Source organism: Camelus dromedarius, chromosome 2, assembly GCF_036321535.1.
Source record: "Camelus dromedarius isolate mCamDro1 chromosome 2, mCamDro1.pat, whole genome shotgun sequence".
Classification (NCBI taxonomy): Eukaryota; Metazoa; Chordata; class Mammalia; order Artiodactyla; family Camelidae; genus Camelus; species Camelus dromedarius.
The window spans coordinates 70,452,917-70,478,288 of NC_087437.1; the positions used below are offsets into that span (position 1 = coordinate 70,452,917).

A 25,372-nucleotide genomic window follows, 5' to 3' on the forward strand; every position below is an offset into this window, starting at 1 on the left:
AGCTTGGATTAATTCCTTCGGCAGTAACAGTGAGTTATAAATTCAGTGAATTTAACAAACTGGGACAGGATTCTATCTCATTAAGAATAGGTCCCCTAAGGTCTCTGAATGCATTTTACTCATTTTTGAGTAGAGAAGCAATAGTCTGCTTTGGAGCAAACTTACTGAATTACAAAGGGGAAACAGTTTATCCTTGAACCATTGTGAAATTCAGGGAATGAATATATTCACCCAAGGCCAATTTTGTAACATAAACAAAGAAAATATTAGTTCCTTTAAAGGGCCGTGCATTATTTTAATTCATGTAATCATTAAATTGATTACTTGAAGATCACAGATCATTAATTGATGGATTTTAAATAAAAAGTATGATAAGGTGATAAGAAAATAAGTATACATTACATCAGAGATGTCATTCAGATATACCTGGAAAATACATTTGTGTAATTAGGGAGTATGACAGCAATCTGTGAAACCAGTTTATTAGTAAATAGATTTCTACCCTGAGAGGGTTTGGCACACTATAGCAGGTTTCAGGATACTTTTCACAGTCCAAAGAGAGTCAGAAATGAATGGATAATATCCTCCTTTCTTCATTAATATGAATTAATAAAATTGTATGAGTTTTCCATTCATGTCCATATTGAAAAGACTGAAAAGCATTGTAATGCACTATACTTAAAATATAAAATATATTTCATATAAACAATTTTAGAATACAGGGCTAAAGCATACATGTTATCACATTTGTCTTTGACCTTTGATTTACTCGCACAGTGCCTAGAATATGGTGACTCTCAAAAAATCGTTCAATTGTATGTTGAAAAATGAATACAGTAATGAACACACACAGAAATATGCATAAGATACTCTTTACAGTGATGGTAGAATACTTAAACTCAATAGTCATAGAAGAGTGCACAAAACGCTAATTTTCATTTAAGCACCCAATACCCTGATTAAAATTTTAAAACTCCTCCTTTCAATTCCCATCTTTAGGTTTATTTAATGATATGTTGGATCCGTGAAGCTGTTTTCCAGAATTCTTAAAGACAGTATTCTTCAAATTTTTTGGTGTTGTTTTCTCTACCGTATATAACTTCATAATTTCCTTAATTACCTTCTATTCAAAGTCATTTAAAATATTAAGCTTTTTTTCTTATTTTTATACTTCATTTCCCCAATTAAAGGTCATACACTTTACTAAACAAAAATTGGAAGATTTTTAAAAGCTCAAAAAAGAAAATATTCCTATTACCATATTGGTTTACTTTCTCCCAGTCTAAAAAAGTATCTTTTCAAATATTTTAATCTTAGTGCTTATAATATGTTGTATCTTAATTAACTTTACTTAAAATCTAAGTACCTTTCCCATTTTAATAGCTACACCATATTCTATTGTGTAGATATTCCATAGTTACTCAGTCCTTACTTATGCCTGGACAGTAATTGTTTTCACTTTCAGTTATTTTAAAAAAGAATGTGATGAACTTCCTTGTGCATAAACCTTCCCTTCCCCATAGTGTTTAGATGATTTATTTGAGATAAATTCCTAGATTTGGAATAAAACTTTATATGCTGGCCATGGAGATTTCTTTTTTAGATCTCCTTTCAAAAGAGACTGTTGTGGAGAGCATAGATGATTGACAGCCTCCAGCTGCCACACCCTTGGACCCACCACAGCACTCAGGCATTCATATGGAAGCTGTGCTTCTCCTGGGCTGCTCCTAGCCCAGGAAAATATCAGGAGTACCAGAACTGAGACATCCCTACGCAACATGAGATTCTTCTAAGTGACAGCTTTGGCTCAAGGACTCCCCAGCAAACTGGCTGAAACTGTGTCAGAACTCCTCTGCATGTGAAGCTCTTCCTTCTTCTCCTTTCATGCGTGTCAGATTTGCATCATGGTCTGAGCACTCTCCTTGCCTAAGCCCCTCCCCCTTTATCACTCACAGGTTATTCCCCCAATAAATATCTCCACACAACCAACCGGTCTTGGCACTAGAGGACCTAAACTGACACCCCATATAATCATTATTCAAGCTCTTGATACATAGTGTCCAATTTTCTTTCAAAAAACTTTGTATTAGTTTACACCCCTACTGCAGTGTAGCTTTTCAAAACTAGATTTTTCTCTTCTTTTTAAAATTTTTATTAATTTGATAGGTGAAAGAATGGTATTCCATTTAAAAAATTTCTATTTCCTTCATTAGGTTAAATATCCTTTTTTCCATTTATGATCTATTAAAATTTATCTTTTCAGTGAGAAACTTTTCTTATAATTCATAGTCATAATTATCATACTTCTTTTTGCTGCATTTTTGGCAGTGTATTTGAATGAGACTCTCATCCAATACTTATTTACCAGTAGTTGGGGTAAAAAAGAATGTAGAACAAATATCATGATCATTTATTTATGCAAGCCTAAACTAAGACCTTAGATATTATTTATGATTTGCCAGCAGCAACAGTAGTAGAATCCAGGCCTCCTATATGTCTCCAGGAAAGGCATATAGTTTTAACATTTCTGTAATTAAAATATGTGTGTGCACATGTGTATATGCATGTACAGGCATGAGTAGCAGGTATGTATAAGTGTGCAGGATTTGTTGGATAAGAGATAAGGCTTAAAATTCCTCTACTGTCTGTCTGTCTATCTATCTATCTATTTATGTATATATCATTTTATTCTGTTAGTAATCTTTTTTTTTCTTTTGTTTTCCCTCCACTATCTTTTTCACATCTTTATTTCCAAGGAGTCCCTGATCATCTGATACTTATTAGGTAGTTAAATTATGCAGGTGCCAATCTTTATGTCCCCAAACACACACAGCTAATCAAGAATAAGACCATTTATTATAAATTTACCTCTAGAATGAGTCCTCCTTTCTCTGATTTTGAGGATGGATAGATGCTCATTATGATCTGGTAGACAATTATAGCATGCACATTTAGAGTGTAGGTAGATAGAAGAGTACTCTGTGTTAGGTGTTAAGACTTTTATTTTACTCATTTAAAGACAAAGATTTAAATGTGCTTGTTTAAATTCAACAAGCCCTTAGAGCCATGAGGCCTTGAGGGTAAGAGGTGCTTAAAACCAAATAGCACAGGAGCTGAAGAAGTAATTATATGCCAGACTGAAGATAGAGCTGAACAGTGAGCTGATTTGGGAACAGGGAATGAAAAACTGAATTATGTCCCAGGTATCCACATACCAAGAAAACAGACTGGGAAACATTCTTCTTCCTACATTTTACCAAGTTTTATAAAAGATAAAGCTTTTCAGATGGCTTGCTAATATGATTTCACCCTTCTTTTCTGCATTTTTGCTTTAATCTAAATTTTTTAAAATCTTAATTAGAAGATTGTTTTTAGTAGAGAACACAAAGACTTCATAATATCACATGTATTCAGGATTTGAAGTAGCTGGAAATGAAAAATAATTGGAGTGGAATTTCAATGTCCTTATCTCCCCGAAGACCAGCTTTTAAAAGCCACCTCCCCTCCCTCACCTCTTCCAAAAGGTGGCAATGGTGGGGAAGAGGGCAGGGGAAATCACTCTGAGCAGATTTTAGGCATCCTAAAGCAGTGGGATTATTATTACATTAAAGGCTTAAAATGTTCCACATTCCTCAGTTGCTTAGAATGTGGTAAGGAGGGGGCAAAGAAGTATATTTCTTAGTTCCAAAACCTTTCCCAGAGAATCTGGGATATGGTTTAAGAAGACTGTAGGACTGGGTAGTAGGGCTCAGAAGTGACCATAAACCCAAGTTGTTTTTTTTCATTTCCCTTAAAATTGACCGCTCATTTCTTGATGAAAGTGAAAGCCATACCTATAAAAGATGTCGATAAGCCCATCGATCTGACTTCCAAAATAGGAATTAGTTTTACATTTCTAGAAACAGTTTCTTAGACAACTCACTCTGAGTAGAGAAGTATGCCTTTTTTTGCCTATAAACGTTCTTCTAAAAGTTAAGAAATTCTGAATTTTTGTTGAGAAATATGAATTCCATTTTAGAATCCAGTCAGTGTTGAAGTCTGTTTCTTCATAGTATTTAACAAAACAAAAAGTTCCAAGTTAGCGATGGATTCTTGAGCTTCTAAGCAAGTGTATTTTGCTCTGTTATTTTTGACTAAACTGCATGCAAACTGAAAAAGGCCGTGGTATCATATCTTATAGCAGATTAAAAGGAAACAAAGAGAGTGGTAAAAGAAAGGGCTACAGTATGATAATGTCCCACATACAGCTTTCACTACTCTGGGATGGTGAGGGGAGAATGAGAGGATCCTGTTCATTTATTTATTCAGTAAATATTTATTAAATGCCAACTGTGTTCTAAGCATAGAGACTGTGGCTCCAAAACTCATAAGACAAAGACCTGATTTGGAGGCTCTTACATTCAATGGGAGAGAAAGGAGGAATATCAGGAAAGGGAACATGCAATTTTAATACAGAACGAGTCGCTGTGAGGAGGTGAGCTTAGATTTGGGAACTGGCAAGGTTAGGGAAGGCTTTCCTGGAGCCATACCAGTCAACCGACATCTAAAGGATGAAGAGTTTTCCAGTAGGAATCTAGGGAGGTGGGGGGAGTACATTTCAGGCAATAGGAACAGTGTGTAGGATTTTAGTAGACCAATGGCCCAACCAGATTCCTGCACTAATAGAGACTGACAGGGGCAATTACATAAGAGGGGCAAAAACCCTAAGGCGGGGGCCTCCAGTTGTGGAGAGGTGGATGGATTAATGCTGGAGAGAGGTTGATTCTTTCCTGTGGGACTAATAGGGAAGGAGAAATGGAAGGGTGTGAATGCAGTTGTTTGTAAGTGAGGTACCAAAAAAGTTGATATGTGGCCTTTATTTTATTTTCTCACTGGCTGCAGATTCTGAAAGGGGACAGGTGGACTAGAAGATTTTGGGAAAAAGGGAAGATTTGAAATAGATGTCATATGCAGAAGTAGAAAGATCAGGGAAACCTGGAAGGATTATTAAGCGACATTTAGAGCCCAAGTAAGTGTGGAGACTGAGGATGAGTAGTGGTTAGTCTGTGAGTTTGTGAGACTCTCTTTAGCTTCTGAAATCTAGGAATGGAGAAGGCAGATAGCTGGACTGCTCCAGGATCGGGTCTGCCTCGATGTTGGTGCTCTTCCTGTTTCTCCTGATCACTTGTCTGTAAAGACTTCTCATGGCTGATACTGTGACTTTCTGTTTGAGGGCTTTTTTTTTTTTTTTCTGGATATTGAGCCAGTTTGGTTCAAGTGCTGGGTAGGCTTTAAGTGCCAAAGATTTAATGTCACTAGAAGAAGCTTTAAGAAAGGTAGCAAGTTAGTGAATAAATATCCTAGCATCTTCACCCTTTATGTGAGATAACTCTGAGACAGGTTCTGTAGTTTCCTAGACTAGCCCAATAAGAGGGAGCCCCAGTTTACCATAGAGGTAGTTGCTTAATAAATGCATGTCTTATTGACTTCCTATCTGTTTTATTTATGGATGTGTAACAAACTACCCCCAAACTTAGTTGCTTAAAACCATAAGGTTTATTGTTTCTCACACTCCTATGGGGTGGCTGGATTTAACTGGGACTTCTGCTCTGCCTAGTAATACCAGTAGCTGTACTTGACTAGGAGCCTGTCTGGGTCAGGAATGTCCACAATGGCTTCACTTACAAGTGTGAGGCCTCAGTGCAAAGGGTGGAATAGCTGGGGTCTGTCCCAGCCTCTTTTTAGCCTCATGGTTTCTTATCTGAGCCTTGGCTCAGAACTGGCACAGTGTGACTTCTGCAATTAATAGTGAAAACAAGGTATAGGCCCAGCCCAGATTCAAGATCAGGGAGACAAACTCTGTCTCTTGATGGGTGGGGCAGCATACAAGAACAGGGATCTAGAGCCAGTGCTGGCTGTCTTTGCCAAGTCTCTCATTTCCTTCTATGCCTCACTTTTCTCCTTCACTAGTTTCTGGGGATCATCTCCCAGATAAACTATTTACATGAAATTCTTGTCTCAGAATCTTAACCAAAAGAGCTTGGTAAATGAGACAGAGGAAAACCAGGAAGTGAATTGAGAGTACTAGTAACAGAATAAAGAGGAAAGAATAAGTGGGTTGTGAGGTTTGCCTGGGTGAGAAAGACAATGTTAAAAGGGTTCAAAGAGCAGAAAATTCGAGAGGCCTGTGGCCTGATAGTTTCTGTGATATCGGAGAACTAGGGATGTTAAATTTAGCAGGGAGAAAAGCCTTGAAGAAAAGGAGACTGGTTGTAGGTCTAGCAATGATAGAGTGTCCTTTGGTGACTCCAAGGAGCAGAAACCAGAAAAGCAAAAGACAAAATTTCATTAATCAGCCTTTGGACAGATTGCTGCCACCACCATGGTAGTAAGACTCACCCCTTTTGAAATCAATTCTTTGGTTTGTACATTAGGTAAATACTGCTTCAGTTTGTTGTGTTATGATGATCCACAGAGAAGGTGGCTGTCAACACAATCAGTACACAGACCCTGGCAAACAGGTTCACCTCAAAACAGTTTGAGGGGAATCTGCCTACCAGAGCTGCAATTCTAAGGAAGTATGCTATTAAAAAAAAACACTGGGACGTAAACAAAAATAAAAGTAAAAGAGAAAGAACAGAAGCTTCAGAATCAAATTAGAGTCAATTCATGGTGTCACCAGTTAGGTGATACATGATACACCACAAAAGTAACTTATCCCTTTTGAACTCCACACCTTACATGGTGTTAATACCTCATTTGATTGTGATGGGATTAAGTTGTAAACTGCTAAGTGCCTCGCTTCATGCAGGGTATAACTGTTGATGTTCCCTTTCTCCCATTCCTCCTTCCTCTATCCTGTATTCTAAGATTCACAGGCAAAGCATAAAGTGGCTCCTCTTTTTACTGTTGTAGCTTATTTGTGAAGAAGCATAACACATGAGGTCTACTGTATGTACCCTTGTGGCCTAAAGTGTTCAGTCTTATCTCCCTCAGTTCTTGTTCATTGCTAAGCAGTGATGTGGGAGACTGTAACTTAGTGATAAGTACTCAATACAAGGAAATTTTTTTTTAGTTTAAACAGAAGGCAAGAGGATTCATTTGTACTAAGTGGCCAATCTGCTTGGAAGGTATTTGGCATTCATATGGATTTTGGCAAGAAATAAGCTTCATCTGAACTCTGTTGCACTCCTATTTATTTTGTTAAAACTGATATTCAAAAGATTGCAGTTATATTCAAATAAAAATAAGTGAAATTTTCACTACATAATTTATGTTTGTAGATATTTGTTATTTGTAAATTAAACTTGTAAGCTCTTGGCTAACTTATTTGTCTCTTCATTTCAAAGGAAGGAGTTAAAATTCTTATTCTTGTCATCAGTGTGATTATAGGTTAATTCATTCTTACTATCCTTTTAAACAAAATGAAGACCAGTGATATTTGATTCCAACCATTTCACACTTAAATAGAGTAATTTAGAAAGGATGCAACTCAGTTGCACATAGGGACTATATAAATAGTGTTTTAGCGGGTAGAAAGTTGTAAACAGGAACTTGAAAGTAATTTTGTCCTCATCTACAGGTTTAATTTAGCCTGCTAGAATTTGTAAACTGATAGAAATTATTACTTGTTCAGATAATTTCTGCTTATATTGACATGTGCATGAGGTGGAAAACTAGGAAAAAACTCAAAATTCCTTCTGGTATAATTTTGTTATTGATATTTCCTTAACTTGGAACATTCTTCTTCCCATAACAATATTCACTCCATTGCTCTCCCTTCTCAACTTCCCATTGCACAGAATCATCTTTGGATCCTGGCCTTTGGCCCAGGAATTAGATCTCATCATCCTGGCAGGCACTTGTTAGATCTTCGACTGACTACTTGTCCTCTAGGTCCACCACTTTGCCCTGCTTCTTCAGGTTCCTCTAGCCATTCCTCTGTCTCCTGTTCCCCTGGCTATCTCTGAGTGTCCTGCATGCTGTGTGGTTGTCCACCTCCTGGAGTGCGACCCCTGCTGCCTTAGTTCCCTGCAGGGAATAAAGCCTGAGGCGCAGGACTCTTTCTGTTCATAGTATTTACCTCTTCCTGCTACATACTATTATTGTTTATGTATGTATGTCTTTTGGTATGTATTTCTTCTGGAAGGTTACAAACTCTCTAAAGGCAGATACAAAACTCTTGCTTACATGCATGTGTCTCCCAGTGAACAGTACAGCACCCTGTAACAACCAAGTGCTTAATAAATATTTATTAAGTTTACTTGAATGAATGTATTCAAGTAGTTATAAACAGCATTGTACTACTGATCAGGTTGTTTTATTTCTAAGCAGAGTTTTTATAAGAAGATAGATATAAAGTTCTCAGAATCTTAAACAATATTGCAGCATCTTTTTCTTGAAATTCGTAATAAATGTCCAACTATTTAATCTTCAAACTTAAAATTATTTTTAACGCACCATTCACAAAATTATCCTACTCAACTGAAGTGCTGATGTAAACAAGCTTCTTTTCTCCAAAGAAATGACAACTTTTGGTGTCAGTTGATGATTTACTTGAGATTGTATGTGGAAGCCGCATCTTTTTTATTTTATTTTATTACTTTTCTGAAAAGGACAATCTATCTCTCTTAAAGTCTTTTCCGTGGATCTGAGGTCCGAGGAATTTACCAGACCTGTTTTGCAAAAATCATACGACAAGGCTTCAAACATTTAAGAGTCCAGATACCAGGCTATTTATTTAGTCATAGAATTCTACAATTGGAAAGTAGAAAACTTCCTAGCCTCATATTTCACTGGAGTAAACTGAAGCCCTGACAGGTGAAGGGACTTGCCCAAGGTCCCACAGCTACTTAATAGTGGAACCATATCTTCTGATGGCTGAAGTGGGTTGAGGCAGTGTTTTTCACTGTAACCTGATGGAATTAAATCCAGAGGCATACCAAAGGAGAAAAATGTATAATGGAATTATTTCCAGTGATATATCTTGTAGAGACTAGATTCTTTCTGAGTTTTAAATAATATTTTTTCCTTACTATCTGATATTGTCATAACCTGTAATGCATCAAGATCTGAAAACAGAACTTGTAATGATGGAAATATATGGGCCCTATTTTCATCTCTAAAGCAAATGTGCTTTAGCTTCAATTTAAAAAATATTTTACATTGAGTGTGTGCTTATTTTAATTTAGAAAATATAATTTATTTGCGAATGTAATCATTGCCAGTTCGTGAGATATTTTTTCAAGCTTTGAGATGTGTTGTGGGCTACTGTAAATCTTGGCAAAGAATCTTGGACAGAAATTCTTTAATGTTTCTTTTTTTACCCCCTACTTTGGTTTTGGGATCTGATGAAGGGTGTTGGTCTTGAGACATCTGACTGACATTTTTTCCACTTCCAAAACTTTTGAGAATTTTGTGTACGGGTATATGTATATATATATATATATACACACACATATATATATATACATATATATAAATTTTATATATATATATATATATATATATATATATAAATTTCACTTGCATTCAAAGCCATCTGGTGGTACATATTTCTTTGCATTTACTTAATTTACTTATTATCCATTTTATTTATTCCTTTCTACCTGTGTTATTATTTAGGCCTCTTCTAGAAGCAAGTGACATGTTTCTAGCCCACTGACTCCAATTTTTATCTGTATTTCTTGGTACCTATTTAGATCCTTCTCTTCCCAGAATTAATCATAATATAGGGTGGGAAGGGATAGACTGGGATTTCAAAATGTAGAATAGATAAACAAGATTACACTGTATAGCACAGGGAAATATATTCAAGATCCTATGGTAGCTCACAGAGAAAAAAATGTGATGATGAATATATATATGTTCATGTATAACTGAAAAATTATGCTCTACACTGGAATTTGACACAACATGGTAAAATGATTATAAATCAATAAAAATGTTTAAAAAAATCAATATATGTGTTACTTCTGGTATGGAGAAATAAACTTCTAATCAAACAGCCCACCTACAAATAACAACTATAAACTCTGATGAAAAACAAAACCAAAGCAAAACGAACAAAATATAATACAATGATATGAGCATTTTGGAGAATGAACTGTTGTAGGAAGATTTCAGAGGGGAGTTGCTACTTGTATTAAGTAACTGGTATGGGGCAGGGTGAGTTTCACATTTTTTTGTGGCTTTTCCTGAGAGTATATGCAGTTGTAGTGTCAAAATAGGGCAACTAACCTTCAAAAGAAAGTCCACTGCTTTTAGACTGGAGAACATGGAAAGGAACAGGGATGCCAGAGAGTGAGGGGTCACTTAAGAAAGAGGAGAGACAGAGATGGGGAAACTGAAATTCTGTATAAAAACTCTGCCTAAGTCTTTAGCTGGACTCTGAACAACACATGCATAGGGCAGACTGAGAGCAATCCAAACTGAGATCTGAATAGGACAGAGTTTGCTGTTTGAGGCTAGCCAGGCTAATGACTTGCTGAAACAAAAACACCAGCACTCTCTGGCTCTGTATAACAGAATCCAGGGTATTCACAATTAACACTGACAATGTCTAAGATAAGACCCCAAATTAGTTCAAATACAAAAACAAACAAACAAACAAACAAAACTACCAAAAAAAACCCAAAAAACAAAAAAAAAAACAAAAAAAACCCCCAGTAAACTATAAGCCTTTCTCAAAGGAAAAGAAAATCAACAGATAATAATTCTGAAATAATTCAGATATTAAAATTATCCAAGAAGAAAATTAGAGCAATTATTGCAACTGCTGAATGAAGTAAAAGAAAATATGATTGATATGAATAAAAAGACAGGGATCTCAACAGAGAAACTTAAAAATATTTATCTATGTAAAGAACTAAAGGAAAATTTTAGAACAGAGAAATATATTATCTAAAGTAAATAAATCACTGAATAGGCTTAATAGCATAATGGAGGTGCAGAAGGAAAAGTCAGTAATCTTAAGATAGATTGATAGAATTCATCTAATCTAAAAAAAGGGTGAGAAAAAATGGAAAATATAAGCAGAAACTCAGAAGATTGAAGGACAATTTTAAAACATCTAGCATATAGGTAATTGAAGAATAAGAATGGGCAGAAAAATATTTAAATATTTTAAGAATAAAGGTAAAGCCTTCCTAATTTTTGTGAAAGACATACATAGTTTCAAAAAGTTTAGCAAACCCCAGACACAATAAATTTGAAGAAAATAATACCTAAGAATATCATAGCAAAATTGTTGAAAGACAAAAATAATATTGCAATCAAAATTATATTTAGTGTTATATAGATATTATAATGTTCTATTTGAATATTTTTTAAAAGATTAGGAAACAATAGTGTGCAGTGTTTAAGTAATAGGCATTAGTCTCCTAACATCAAGCTCTGTCAATTATTAAATCTGTGACCTTAAAGCCAGTTTTATTTTCTTTGTACATCAATTTCTCCCTTTATAAAATGATAATAAAGAGTACAACCTCACATGGATGATGTACAGGTTAAATTATATATCCAGAACTCTTAGCAAAGTACTCAGTAGAAGTTAAATAAATGATAACTCTTGTTACTTCTTTTTTTCTCAGTGTTCTTTGTTTGGTTGTATCTCTTAATCCTTATTATTCCAAAAAATTTCCCTTTCTTATAGTGCTATTTTCTGATTTTTATATGAATTTTTAATAGTCTTAATAAGTTAAGATGCTTTCTTATTTTCTGTAATACAGTTTTTATAACAGACCATAACTGGATTTTGAAGGTTTATTAAATGTTGCCTTTAAATGTATTTGGGCCTAGTATGTATTTGTGTATATGTGTCTGTGTATGTGTGTGTATTTATGTTGATTTCTAACTGCTTAGGTGATTTTTTTTTATAATAGTCTATTCAGGTTTTCTAGCTCCTCTCAAGCTAATTATATTTTCAACAAAAATGTCCTTTCAACTAAATTTTAAAATAGCTTGAATAATTAGTTCAAATAAATAGCATAAAGTTATTCATAGTATTCAGTAATTGTTTTAAATCTCCAGACAGATTTGTTATTTTTTTTAAAAATTCTATTTATTTGTACCTTCTTTTTATGATAAACCTTCCCAGTGATTTATCTATTTTATTAGTCTTTTCAAAGAACCAGTGCTTCATTTTGTTGACTGTCTTTGTGTCTGTTTCTCATTTCACTTATTTCTGATATTATTTTGTCCTGCTTTCTAAATTTTTGTTTTGACTTTATTGTACCTTTTCTAACTTGGTAATCTTTATTTTAGTCATATCTTTTTAACATATAAATTTAAAGCTGTACATTTTGCCAAAAGAATTGCTTTAGCTGCATTCCTTGAGTTTTGAAATGGATTGTATTCATTGTCACTGAGTTCTATATATTTTCTAACTTTCAAAATTTCATTAGTTTTTGGCCTATAATTTATATAAAGTTGTAATTTTAAAATTCCAGTTATTGGAGATTTGGGTGGAGCAGGAACATATTTTTATTATTAGAGTATAGATTTAATTGTGATTAGAAGAGATGATATAATGATTTTAATTCTTTAGTATATCTTATGACTTACTTTGTGGCTTGATATAGAGTCAATTTTTGTAAGTTTTTCGTGTGTGCTTGAAAGATATGTGCATCTTATAATTCTTATGTGCAGGGCCTTACTTTTGTTAATTAGATCTGCCTTATTAAATAAGCACTGTTTTTTTTTTTTTTTGCCTGCTTATTACTCTTATAATTAATAATAGAAAAATGATCAAATCTTCTTTATGATTGAGAATTTTGCTGTTTGCATTTTACATATTTTTTCTATGCTATTAGATGTTTAGGGGCAGTTTATTGCACCTTGCTTATAATTTGTTTCATTTTCATTACTTAATGACCATCTTTATTTTTAATAATGCTTTTTACTTAGAACCTATTTTATTAGACATCAATACAGATACCACATTTTTACCATTTCTATACTTTCAAACATTACATTTTTGCAGTCTCATAAACAGCATGTCATTGGACTTTTTAAAATTCAGACTGTTGCTCACTTTTAACCAGAAATTTAATTAGTATGTATTTATTATGATTACTTATATGTTTAATTACCAAAATCCTATTCCATGTCTTCTATTTACTATACTTCTTAAATTTTTTTGTTCTTGCTGCTTACTGTTGTATTGAATTTTCTTAAGTTCCTTTCACCCCTCTATTAGTTTTAAATTGTTCATTTTAGTTTCATTTTTAAAAAACTAGTGATTACCTTTAAATATTTTATAATCCTATCTGACTTGACAGTGTTAGTATATCTAGCCTCCTTTCAAACAGTGTAAAAATGTTAAACACTTTATCTTTAATCACCCCTGCCACATCCTACATATTGGTTTTGTCTAATATTTTAGATCCAGCTTGTTGTTACATCACATTTAATAATTGGTATAATTTAATTTTTATAGTAAAAATTTTAATTCTTTTAATTTCCAGTGTGCTAAAGCTAACTTACGTTGATGGGCAAAAGCTGATTGTGTGTATTTCTTTCCGGCTCCTCATTCAGTGACATTATGTTTGTAGTCTGAAATTGGCCATGGTGGGAGTATTTACATACTAGAAATCAGCAAACACTACAACTCTGGGATTTTTTTTTTTTTTTGGAAGAATCATTTGTTGAATATTTACCAGTACACCACTGCCAGTCTTCTTCTTTCCCATTTGTTTTTTCATCTGACTCTTTATTCTGGGTTAAATTTACTTTTTACTAATTCATATTTTTATACTCTTGTAATGAAGGGCACTGATAGGTAAACTCTTGATCTTCATTTGAAAATGTACTTTATTCATAATTTTTAATGGCAGTTCAGTTGAATATGTAAATCACAGTACTTACTTTTTTTCCATAATATTTTGAAGATACTATTCCACTGTTTTCCAGATTCCATTGTTGCTGTTGAGAAGTCAACTACCCATTTAGTTGAGTTTCCTGTATAAATAATCTGTCTTTACTCTTTATCTTTGGGGTTGTACATGTGGATTGTTTGGCTCTAAGATTCATTCTTTTCTCTTTTTTTCTTGGTTGTTTTTAAAGAGGGCTGACCACTTCAAGCTGAATTTCCTAGGTTTTCAAATCAGTTTTCTTCTACCTGGGCTCAGCCAATGGGAATCATTGGTAATTGACTGAAGAAAAGGAGAAATTAAACTATTTCTCCTTTGTCAGCCTTGGGTGACATTTCTAAACACTGCTACATGTCTCCGGTGGACCCAGCTCCTGAAGAATCGGTCCACCAGGACTTCTCACTTTACCTCTGTCCCTTGTCATTGCTAATCTCTGGGTTGTGTCATTATACCTCGGTTCACTTATCAGTCTCTTTTGCATACTTTATATTAACACATTTTAAATACTCTGAGTGGTTTGCATTTTCCTTGATTGGACCACGAGTGATACAGTGTTCTAGATCTCATTATAATGTATCTAGATTTGGATTTTTTTTTTTAAATTCTTGGGACTTGCTTTATGTATCTGATGTTTCTTGTTTTTATTAATTCTGGAAAAGATCCATTATTAATTCAGATAGTGCCTGTTTGTCTTTATTTTTTTCATAGATCTTTTAATTTTATCCTTCATATCTCTTAATCTTTCTTTTTATATTTTCCATCTTTCTTTTTTATTCTGAGTAAATTTCTAAGAATTATCTTTTATTTCAGTAATTCTTCCTTTAGCTGCATCTAATGTGACATAGACTCATTTCATATATTAATTTTAATAGACACTACATTCCTGTAAATCTCTCTGGTTTTTATCAAATCTGCCTTTTTCATGTTTTTTTTCTCCTTATTTTTGCCTCTTTTTAAATTTTTTTATCATTTTAAAATTTTGTCCCACTGAAGTCTGAGATTAATATTCTATTCCTTCAGTTCTTAAGACTGTGCCCTCCCCATTCATTTTCTAAGATAATGCTCATATTTGGTGTAAAGCACTTTTGTGTCTGCTGACTCATGTATGGAAAAGCCTTTTCTTATACGTTTGATATTTTTGATATGTAATCTCTTCTTCATTGGAGTTTCCTTTTCTTGTGACTTCTACATGGCTGAGGTTGTTGAGACTGTACTAGTAGAGTGTTTCTTCTTTTTTGAAGGAGTCCAGTCATATTACTTGGTTCCCATTCTCTATGATCGCCATTATTGTAAACCTGCTTTGTGTCCCTAAGATTTTATGATTACTTCTGAGTTGGATAATACCTCTGGGGTGTGGTGGTAGCATCATAATGATGCCAAATGCTCTGTTTTTCACATCCCTTTTTATTACTATCTTTTTAGAATTTTAATTTCTTTCTTGTAAGATCAAACATTTTAAAAGTTTTGTTTACCTATGTGTTTGTGTGTTTTCTCTCTTAAATGTAGCACCTCTATGTTTTGACAGGAATATTCTGTGTGAATCTAGCCTGACATTTTTATGGAGAGCAGAAGAGCATACTCCTCCCAGGGGAACTTTTTCCTTTCCATTCTTTGGCTTGAATGCTTTTGCTCTGAGGTTATCTTCCCAACTCATTCCCTTATTTCTTTCAGGTCTTTACCTGAATGTGACCTTTCAATGATATCATCACTGGTCACCCTATCTGAAATTTCAATCACAACTCCACCATCCTAGAATTTATTTTTCCCTTCCTTGCTTTATTTTAATTCCTTAGCATGAATCCTTGTCTATCATTCTATATATTTAACTTATTTTTCTTGCTTATTGTCAGTGGCCCACACAAAAATATAATTTCCATGAGATTAGAAATTTTCATCTATTATTTTCAATGCTGTATCTTCACCACCTAGAACAATGCCTGGCATATAGTAAACACTCAATAATTTTTTTTTTTTTTTTGGTAACGAAGGAAATATTCAGTGGCTGTGTATTTTGAGCCTGTCCCTGAACTAGGTGGTGCTGATACAAAAAAAAAAAAAAAAAAAAAAAAGATAAGAAAGAAAGAAAAAGAAAAATAGGTAGAGTATTTAAAAAGAAGTTTATCATCACAGGTCAACAAAGACTATGAATTCAAATGAACTCTTTTTATGAACTTATTGGTACTGCGTGGGCATTCCTTGAGGTGGTATGGTGATTACTTTTGGTATGCAATGCATCTAAGTCCTCTTATTCTCTTTCTTTATCAATGAACAGACTGGAGTACACACACACACACACACACACCCCCCGAAACAGAGATTAGAAAGATAATGATTCAGCCAGAAAACAGTTTTAATGAGGGAGCTGACATAAGTTTGACTAAGATAATGAGAAAGTGAAAGGAACTAAGTGTGAAAAAAAGAATTTCCAATAAAGTTTTCATGATAGCCAGTTTCTCTTCCAATGTTGGTAACCACTGCCTCTGATAATCACAAAATGCAAAGAAAGGGCCAACCTCTACATTTTGATGCCTTGTAATTGTACCTAAAGAGCAAGTCCACATTTGCCTTTATAACTGTGCAGGTAGTACACAGAGGAGTATAATGCTTTTACTTTACCACAGTAAATGATAAAGTTCATGGCTATATTTACACAGGCTGAGTTTCCAGCATGTGAAGTCATGTGAAGAATGTTAAATCTCGAATACGTTTCAGTTGATTTTTCTCCCAACTATAATAGTAGCAGTTATTTTATTTATATGAGGGGACGTTTATGTCACCTAAGAAAAAGCTAATAGATTTTCTTGGTAATTTTTGTATCATGTTAAAATTTCTTTTCATTTGTAACTACTATTTTGTTCCTACTGCTCTATCTTATGCTTTTTTTTTTTTAACTTATTGTCCCTCATACCAACTTACTTTATTTTTGCCTTTGAATCCTTGTTTCTTTCATTTTTCCCCACCCAAAATGTCTGCTGTTGGGGTTTTAGTCAAATCTTATCTCTATTGTGCTGCAGACACTGGCTGGCCAACACAAAGGAACTAATTTGTAGTAAGCCCCTTTTCCTAAATGCCGTGAATTATACTAGCAGTTGCTTTTATATATATACAATCTCACTTAATCGCCATTAAATCCTGCGTGTTAGATAAAAGTTTTATCTAACCCATTTTAACTAGATGAAGCTGAATATTTAGGGAAATTATTTAAGTTCCCCTAGGATACACACTTAGTAAGCTGGGATTTAAACTCTAAACTTCTAATTGTAAGTGGTTGCTGTTCTCATTATAATTCCATTATTTCTCCTAGATATTGTACCTCCAGCCTACCTAGTATTGCTTTTGAACATTTCCTGACTTGTCATTAAATGAATGGGATTTACAATAAAAGAGTACCTACAGCATCCAAGCTTCCATGTGGCAGATAGTCTTGGAATGTAGAGAAAACAACAGTAGGGGTAGCTGTTACCTACCTAATTTTACAGTCTCTTTTGATTGAAAGCTGCTGTTCCAAACCTCATATTTATACATCTGACCAATACTTACTGAGTGTCTATTGTGTGTCAGGCACTAAACTAGACCCTGGGTATAGAGTGCTGAACGAAATAATATGGCCTTTATGGAGCATACATCCTAGTGGGAGAGAGAGAGAATAAACATGTAAACCAGTAACTGCATGAATAATTCAAACTGTAATGAATTACACAAAAGAATAAAATAATGGGTGGATCTGTTTAGAAACAATAGTCAGAGCCAGCCTCTTGTAGAAGGACCACACAACTGATTAAACTTTTTCAGGGAACTCTTTGTCTCAACTTCTACCATAACAGGTGTCTGCTTAAGAGTAAAATCTGGATCACTCCCTTCCGTCCACTGTGGGGCCAAACCAAGCAGGCTTTCTAATCTTTTATAAACATTTGAGACTCAGATTCTGATTATTTGGACTTCTACTGATTAAGAGGAAAAGTAGGAGGGAAAAGGAAAAGAAGAGGTTGGGAAATTAGTCCTTTAATTGTTGCAAAATAATTTGTTTAAGAATGTAATGTGTTAATTTTTTAATGCATTGTGAATTTTCTTAATCATCAGGCATATATGATAACACAATACAGTCAACATTCCTTTAACTAATATTTAACCCATACCTACTTTTTATTTATTAGATACTGTACTAGGGACTAGTAATGTAATGGTGAATTGGACAAAACCGTGTCCCTATGTTCACAGTCTATGAAAAATAAGCACTATGCACTGTGATGATTATTATGACAAGATAAAACACAGAACATCACATTCTGAAGGAAATAATAGCTAAACTAAAACCCCAGGAATGCATACAAGCAGAGCAGTAGAATTTTCACATTCACCAAGAATAAGTCCTTTCCATAGTCATAGCTTCAAGTTAAGAATATTTTGAAAATGTTATTCTTAACATTTACCTAAATTCTAATTTTCTTAATTTTCTTTACTAGTTCTTACACTGTCATGTAAGAAGTTTTGTTTTTAATCATCTATTAAAAACTGTTTTCTCTTTAGTACACTGTGAAGTGTGAATTACAGGATAAATAGAGTTATTAACATTGTATATTGTGGTTCAGATTTCTACTAAAGAGTTCAAATTCATCAGTTTACACATAAAATTTGATACTGTTTCCTTTAGCCAATAATACTAGAAAATTTAAATATAAAATCATTTTGTAAACTTAGCTTTTCATACATTTTGTAGCTTTATTATAGCTAGTCTCACCTAAGGTCTAGACAGACCAGTTGTGCCCTTGGGTTAATAGGTACTTATGGTATGATTTCCTTTTCCTTCCTTATTGCCCTTTATCTATTTCCAGTTCTTAGAGTTGATAAATAGATAACTGTTTCTTCTCTTACTTCCTCTTTCTGATAGAGCTAACTCAGTAATTTATAAAAATAAGCATAACTAACAAGTTTTTCAGGTCTCCTTTTAAAATTACAATTTCTCTTAATCTTCTTAGGTTTTCTGTTCAGACAAACTGCAGAAGTTAGGGCACCTCAATTAAAAAAAAAGTTAGATTGGCTTTACTGATGATTAAAGTCTACATTTTATAATAATATAATAATGATAGAGCATCCAGATCAGTTGTGGGTCTAGAAGAAGTAAACACATATTAAATAAAATAAAAGCATTTTGGATTACATAGTGGCTTTCCTCAAAAACAGGTCAAATTTAAAATGTAAAGCACTAAATATTCCTGAGGATGCTTACTCAGTCATGGGGGAAATGTTTTTTAGTCTAAATTTAGGTTCAGAGCTCTTATGGAGCCATTGCTCCTAGAGACCCAGACGAGGCCCTTTTTAGTACCCTAAATAAATAAGGTATTAGGTTTATTAATGGCTGAAGAGGCACCATTAAATTCCCCCTCTCCCATCACTAGCCAGGCCCATCCAGTATGGAGGGAAGATAAACTTACCTGCTCTTCACAACATAGAGTTGGACCTATTTTGTTCCCACTGGAGAACACATTTGTGCCAACCTAGAAGTAAAAAGAACTTATCAAAAATTCTCTATAGTCTATCTCCTCCTGGAATGGTGCTGCGAGTAACCTCACTCTCACAAGACTCAAACAGTTCTAGGGATTACATAAACTGCATGGGATTCTAAAGACACCATTTAGCATTTTTGGATTTGTGCTGTCCTCCAAATCAAAACAGAAATAAGGGCTAGAACATCAGTATGCATTCATTTTGTATTTCAAGCCCTGACAAAAAATAATACTTTTTACTTATATTTGCAAACCTTGCATTATATGTGAGCTCAGATCATTTGCAGGGTCTCTTTAGAATACATAAATAAGTGATACTGCTCATATGTGACTGTTAAGGAGCCCACAACACTTTGTTCTGATTTCAGTTGAATAATTACATTCATTTTGTCCTTATAGTTTCATTTCCTGATTGTTTCAGTTAGGTACAGATTATGATCCTTCATTTTTCACCCAGAAAAATGGGCAGTTTTGCTACATGTATTACTTAGAACCCACTGCCTTCCTCTTCAGTAATAAGAATGTTACTTTAAAAGGCTTGTTAGGGTTGCTTATTGTGGCTATTCGTATTGTTATAGTGTTTCCTGATTCAGAGATGTTCTGTGAACATCCAGCATGCACATGACTGACAGGCTCTTGGGTGAGCTGTAGAATATAGACTGATATTTTGAGCAAGCTGTCTTTCTATCTCCTTACTCCTTGTTTAGCTTAACTCTCTAGCTTAAAGTTATAGACATCCTCTCCTTTTCTCATACAACAGGACAGTACTAACAGCTTCTTTATAGCTTACTTTATAGCAGGCACTCCTTTACATGCCTATAACATGTAGTAGGCACAAACAATCCTATAGGGTAGGTAACATAATGATCAATTTACAGACAGGGAAATTGTAACTCACCCAGGATTACACAATTGAAGAGAGAGAGCTGGAAGTCGATTCCGGGTTTGTCTGATGGCAAAAGATAATCACTTAACAACCATCTTACCTAATTTAACTCTGCTGCTGTCCCAGATCCATGGATCATTGATCATATGAATAGCTTCTGTTAGTGCTTGGCACTGCCTCACACAAGCTGACCCCATTGACTGAATCTCAGAACCATTGTGTGGCACTGGCTTCAGACAGGCAAATACCGATTATGGTTACCGGCCACAAAGAAAGTGAACCGTTGAGGGAAACTCTATGCTGCATTATTTTGTCTGCACAACAGAAGTGGTTCACCTTTACCACCACCACCACCACCACCTTTGGTTATTAGGGATCCTCTCACCCTCAGTACTCGGCTATCCATCCTAACCTCCTTTTCTTCCCCTGGAGGAGGTGTTATAGCAGTGTCTTTGGCAGGGTTAGTAAGTAACTCACTTATTTACTTTGGTTGACAATAAATAACTCTGGCTTGTTGATAATTGTGCATATGTTTTATGTGTCTTTAGATAATGAGACAGTCTTACACATCTGGCATCTGAAATTGAATCAATATTCCTTTATAGCTGGTCTCCTATTATATAACTCTATTAACAAAAAGTAGATTACGTAAGGAAAAAACACTTACTAGGGCATTTTATAAGTGATACACATTCATGTATGTACTGATGACTTTTGTTGAGTGTTACCTAAATATCAGCTTTTGCTCAATGATATAAAAAATAAACCTGACATATGTTTTCTTGCTTTAAAGTATACTAGAGCTGTCACAAATGCCTTAAACTGTATTGTGTTTACATTTGTATGTGAGCTGTATGTACATATTTTTTGTTTTGTTTTTTGTTTTTTAAGACTTTTCTTAGAGTTTTTTTGGGGGGGGGAGGAGTAATTAGGATTATTATTTTTTTTTTAATGGAGGTACTGGGTATTGAACCCAGGACCTTGTGCACACTGGGCATGCGCTCTACCACTGAGCTATACCCTCCCCCAAGACTTTATTTTTTTAGAGAAGTTTTGAGTTCACAGTAAAATTAATAGAAAGGTATTATGTACAGACTTTTTCAGCACTTTTAGCTCTTTGAGGATAAGATGTTTTCTAATTTATTTTTTAGCCTATCATATTGCCAAACAACACTTTGCATGTAATGGATGCTCACTAAACACTGTTGACCTAGTGACTAAGTTAGTTTGTAATAGGTTGAACAGATTTGTAGTCCTAAATTGTTCTTGCCATCATTTCACTCTGCATAAATAAAGAAGTTTTGCCAAGATGATTAAAAATGTGTTATTGAATTACTGGTGTAGATTTTAAAACTGTGGAATGAAAGAGACCTTGGTTGTACCCCTATGAGGAGGCAGTGAGAATGAGTTTCTCACTGTAGGTATACTTAGTGGACTTTATGTGTGACTAAATTAATTTATTTTACTTATGACATTTAGATTTATGATTTCCATATGGCACTCTACAACTTTTTTCTTTTGCCCCTACCCTGACAACTAATATTTCTTCCTATTATAAAATTAATATTTATTGTAGGGATTAACTACATCTGAAACTAAAAAGAAAAAATAAAATCATGCATAATCTTATTATTCAGATGTAATCACTCTTAATATTTTTTTTCCTCATTCACACAATTTCATTATGTCCATGCAATTGGTACCTATATGTTTATAAAACATTATAGTACCACTTAAGGATTGTTTCAAAACCTTACTTTATATGGAAATGCTATGCTTTATTTAATTTTAATTTTTTTCCACTATGGGACATTTAGGTTACTTTTAGTTTTTTTGCTGTCATACATATTATCTTTTGAACATAAATCTCTGTTGGTTTTCAGTTATGTAAGATAGATTCCTAGAACTAAAATTACTGAGAAAAGATTCTGAACTTTAAGTTCTTGATACATATTACCCAATAGTTTTCCAGACAATTTTTAGCAATTCACATTCTCATCATAAGTATTATAAAGATGATGTTTTATTGTCACTATCAAAATTGATTATTTCTTCTACACACTTGCTTGAAAGACTGATATTTACACTCAGAATTATATAAAGCAAGTATTTTAGTTTGCTTTCAGAAAGAATTATGAAATATTTTTAAGGGTCACAGCAGTTCAGAAGCTGCATGTTGCAATACGGTTTCCACCTACATGCAAATATTTTTCAGGTCTAATTGTAAACTGCATATCTTGCTTAAGCTGTACTTCTGTTTCGATACCTACTTCATTGGCAGTTTCCTTGAAGTGTGTTGGGTTGAAGCATTATATATAGTGTGGCTTTAACATTCCCTCTTATAGCAATCAATCTCATTTCTATTTGCTGTTGTAACTTGAAGTTAATGAACATTCAGAGTTTACTTTTATTTATTTATGCATTTTTGTGGACTGCTCTACAAAAGCTCCTTTCTTCCTCACCAATATTCTATCCAAACTGAGAGTAGGTGAATTTGGGTGGTTTCATTTTAGAGAGTAGCAATCATATTTGTATGAGGAAGGCAATAGTCTTGGAAGAATACCAAAAAAAATCATTTTTAAGTATTTGTCTCGTCCTCTAGTGAAAGCATTTTCCTTTCAGAGGCCATGGTAAGTCTTAGTCCCTTGCTGGCACTTGTGTTTGATCATACTGGTCTGGGATGCTCTGTGTACAGTTGTGAATTTAGGGTAATGTGAAATATCCTATGGAGAAAATAAAGAAATAAAATAACTCAGCTCTTTAAGGACTGCAGTCTTTTCTACTTCTCTGCAGAAATTGTCTAGCATAAATAACTGGCTCCATTTAGAAAATTAATTCTTACTTACATATTTGTTTTACATTTCAGAGTACCTGATAAATCGCAAATCTGTCTGTGCCCCATAGCTGCACAGGTATGTATATGAATTACCTATAGTTATATTAACCTATTTATTAATCAACAAGCTATTACTATTTTGTGTATTAAAATTACTTACAGATTTCATAATGTGAAAATGTTAATTTTTGAGTACTTATATTGACAACATCAAAGGATAGTGCATTTTATACATACCTTCCATTTCACTCTATTGTAAGAATCAAATAAACATTTCTAAGATTTGATGAGGCAGAATAATTTTAATTACAAAGCATTCATCTGGTGAAGAGAGTAGAGAGTGTTTTATGAAACTGTATTGTTACAGCAACTGCTGATATGAGGTCAGAGACTACTGCAGAATCACTGTTTTTGACATTATTGTTTTATTTTCAAACTTTGTTTTGCTGCTTTTGAGTTTTTTCTATGGTGGTGGTTTTAGGTAAGGAGCAGTTGCAGATGTACTGTCTGCTGCACTGTCTTAAGCACTAGAGGAATGGAAAAAAGTGTTTGCACCTGTTTAAAATCTTAACTGTACGGTGTTGTGGTTCCTGGGCAACAGGCAGGAATTCTCAAAAGCTTGGTTGCACCTGCTCAATTGTTGCTCACAGCTGTGTCATATGCGTGAGAGCACAGAGAAGCTTGTTAGCAGTTTGCTTGTGCTGTTACGTATTTTGTGTACTCTGAATTTGAAAAATTCTTACTTGAAGTAGACCTTGAACTATAACATTGGCTTATTATAAGACTCACTGGTTTTAGCTCCTAAATATGTTAGCCAAATTCTTCACTCTGCGTCTCAACGATTTTTTTAGTAGCTGTTGACTGCTCTAGATAATGTGTATGTTACCTTCTTTATAGGATACCTGGGGAGAGCAGGTCTCTCTAGATAACTGGGTTGGTAACAGTTTTTGTCCTCGTAGAGACATTTTGTGTTTGGCTCAATTTCACTATGTTGGCAACCCCACTATGTGAGGTTGGATGTAGTTATTGATCCATTTAGCTGAACAGATTTGAAAGCATTTGGCTATTAGTGGACACATGGGGCATATTCAGAAAATTTAAGGATATATTGTAAGATAATTTCCTGATTTGTGCGTGTGTCTTCTGTTGCAGTTGGGTGGAAGTGAGGGAGGAAAAGAAGCGAAAATAGTAATCTTAGAAAAGGGATTAAAATCTAGATGTAAATTTTAAGGCTGGAATATCATCCTTTACTTTCATCCAATCCTAGTCACCCGATATTTTTTCCTAAGTGTTGCTGTTAGTGATGTTGTTTATTTTAGGTAAAAGCTCTGTATATTTTCTGACAAATATCTACACTTTTAATATAGACAGGGTATTACAGACCATATTATATACTAGTTAGAGTTCTGTAAATGGAACATAAAAAGTGACAACTCAATATGCTAAGTATTTAATTAAATAATTTAGTAGTTTCGAATTACCAGTATTGAAACGTATTAAAATTTGCATTATTCTTCTCAAAAAATACTATATTTTAAAAAATGCTCAGGAGTTTCCATCAGTATTTAGTAACATAAAATCATGGAGCTGGTGTATTTTTTCCTTTTATTGACCAATGTAAGTCTGTTTTTTTTTCTTTTTAATAAACTACCATAATATGAATTTAACCTCTTTGACAGTAGGAAATACAGGTATTGAGCTAACTATAGGATTGTCCATGGCCTCTTAATACAATGCCTTATACATAGTAGGTGGTCTCTAAATGTTGAATGAATGCATATATGAATAACACATGTCTGGACAGAAGAGAGTCCTAGAAACTTGTTGCCTGTTATACAGTTTGGATGTTATATATTTTGATGAACTTCCTTTAGTTCTCATACTACTGATGAGACAGGGATGAGAGTACTGATAAATTCTGTCCTTAAAATGAGAAATGTACAAATTGATCTTTTTATAATCAAGAATTGCCATAACACTGTTTGCAGTATTCTTTGTATTTATTTTTGTTGGCTATGAGAAAAGTCTGTGTTACCCCTATTTTACACACAATGCTGAGGCATTCAATGACTAAGTCTCTTGTCACCTTGGAAATATTTGCAACATAGGAATGAATAAATCTTCTGTGTTATATGAGCAATGCCATAGGTTTCCTGAACAATTGCTTTCTCCTCCTACTCCTCCACCCCCATCCTAACTCTATCTCACTGAAAACACAAAAATAAAATGTATGTTGACTTTCTTAGGGTCAGGCAAGATCAAATCATATTAAAAATCTGTTTGCTAAACAGAAGTA

The 25,372-nt window shown here is 34.0% G+C and overlaps 1 protein-coding gene across 16 annotated transcripts in view; it reads left to right on the forward strand.

The window, feature by feature from the left end:
• Positions 1–25,372, forward strand: part of ZBTB20 (zinc finger and BTB domain containing 20) — a 758,440-nt gene that overhangs the window by 192,138 nt on the left and 540,930 nt on the right. For all 16 annotated transcript variants that reach the window (XM_064495051.1, XM_064495110.1, XM_031451736.2 and 13 more), the window contains one exon: positions 23,107–23,152. The gene's annotated coding sequence lies outside the window, so the exon portion shown is untranslated. The remainder of the gene's footprint in view (positions 1–23,106; positions 23,153–25,372) is intronic.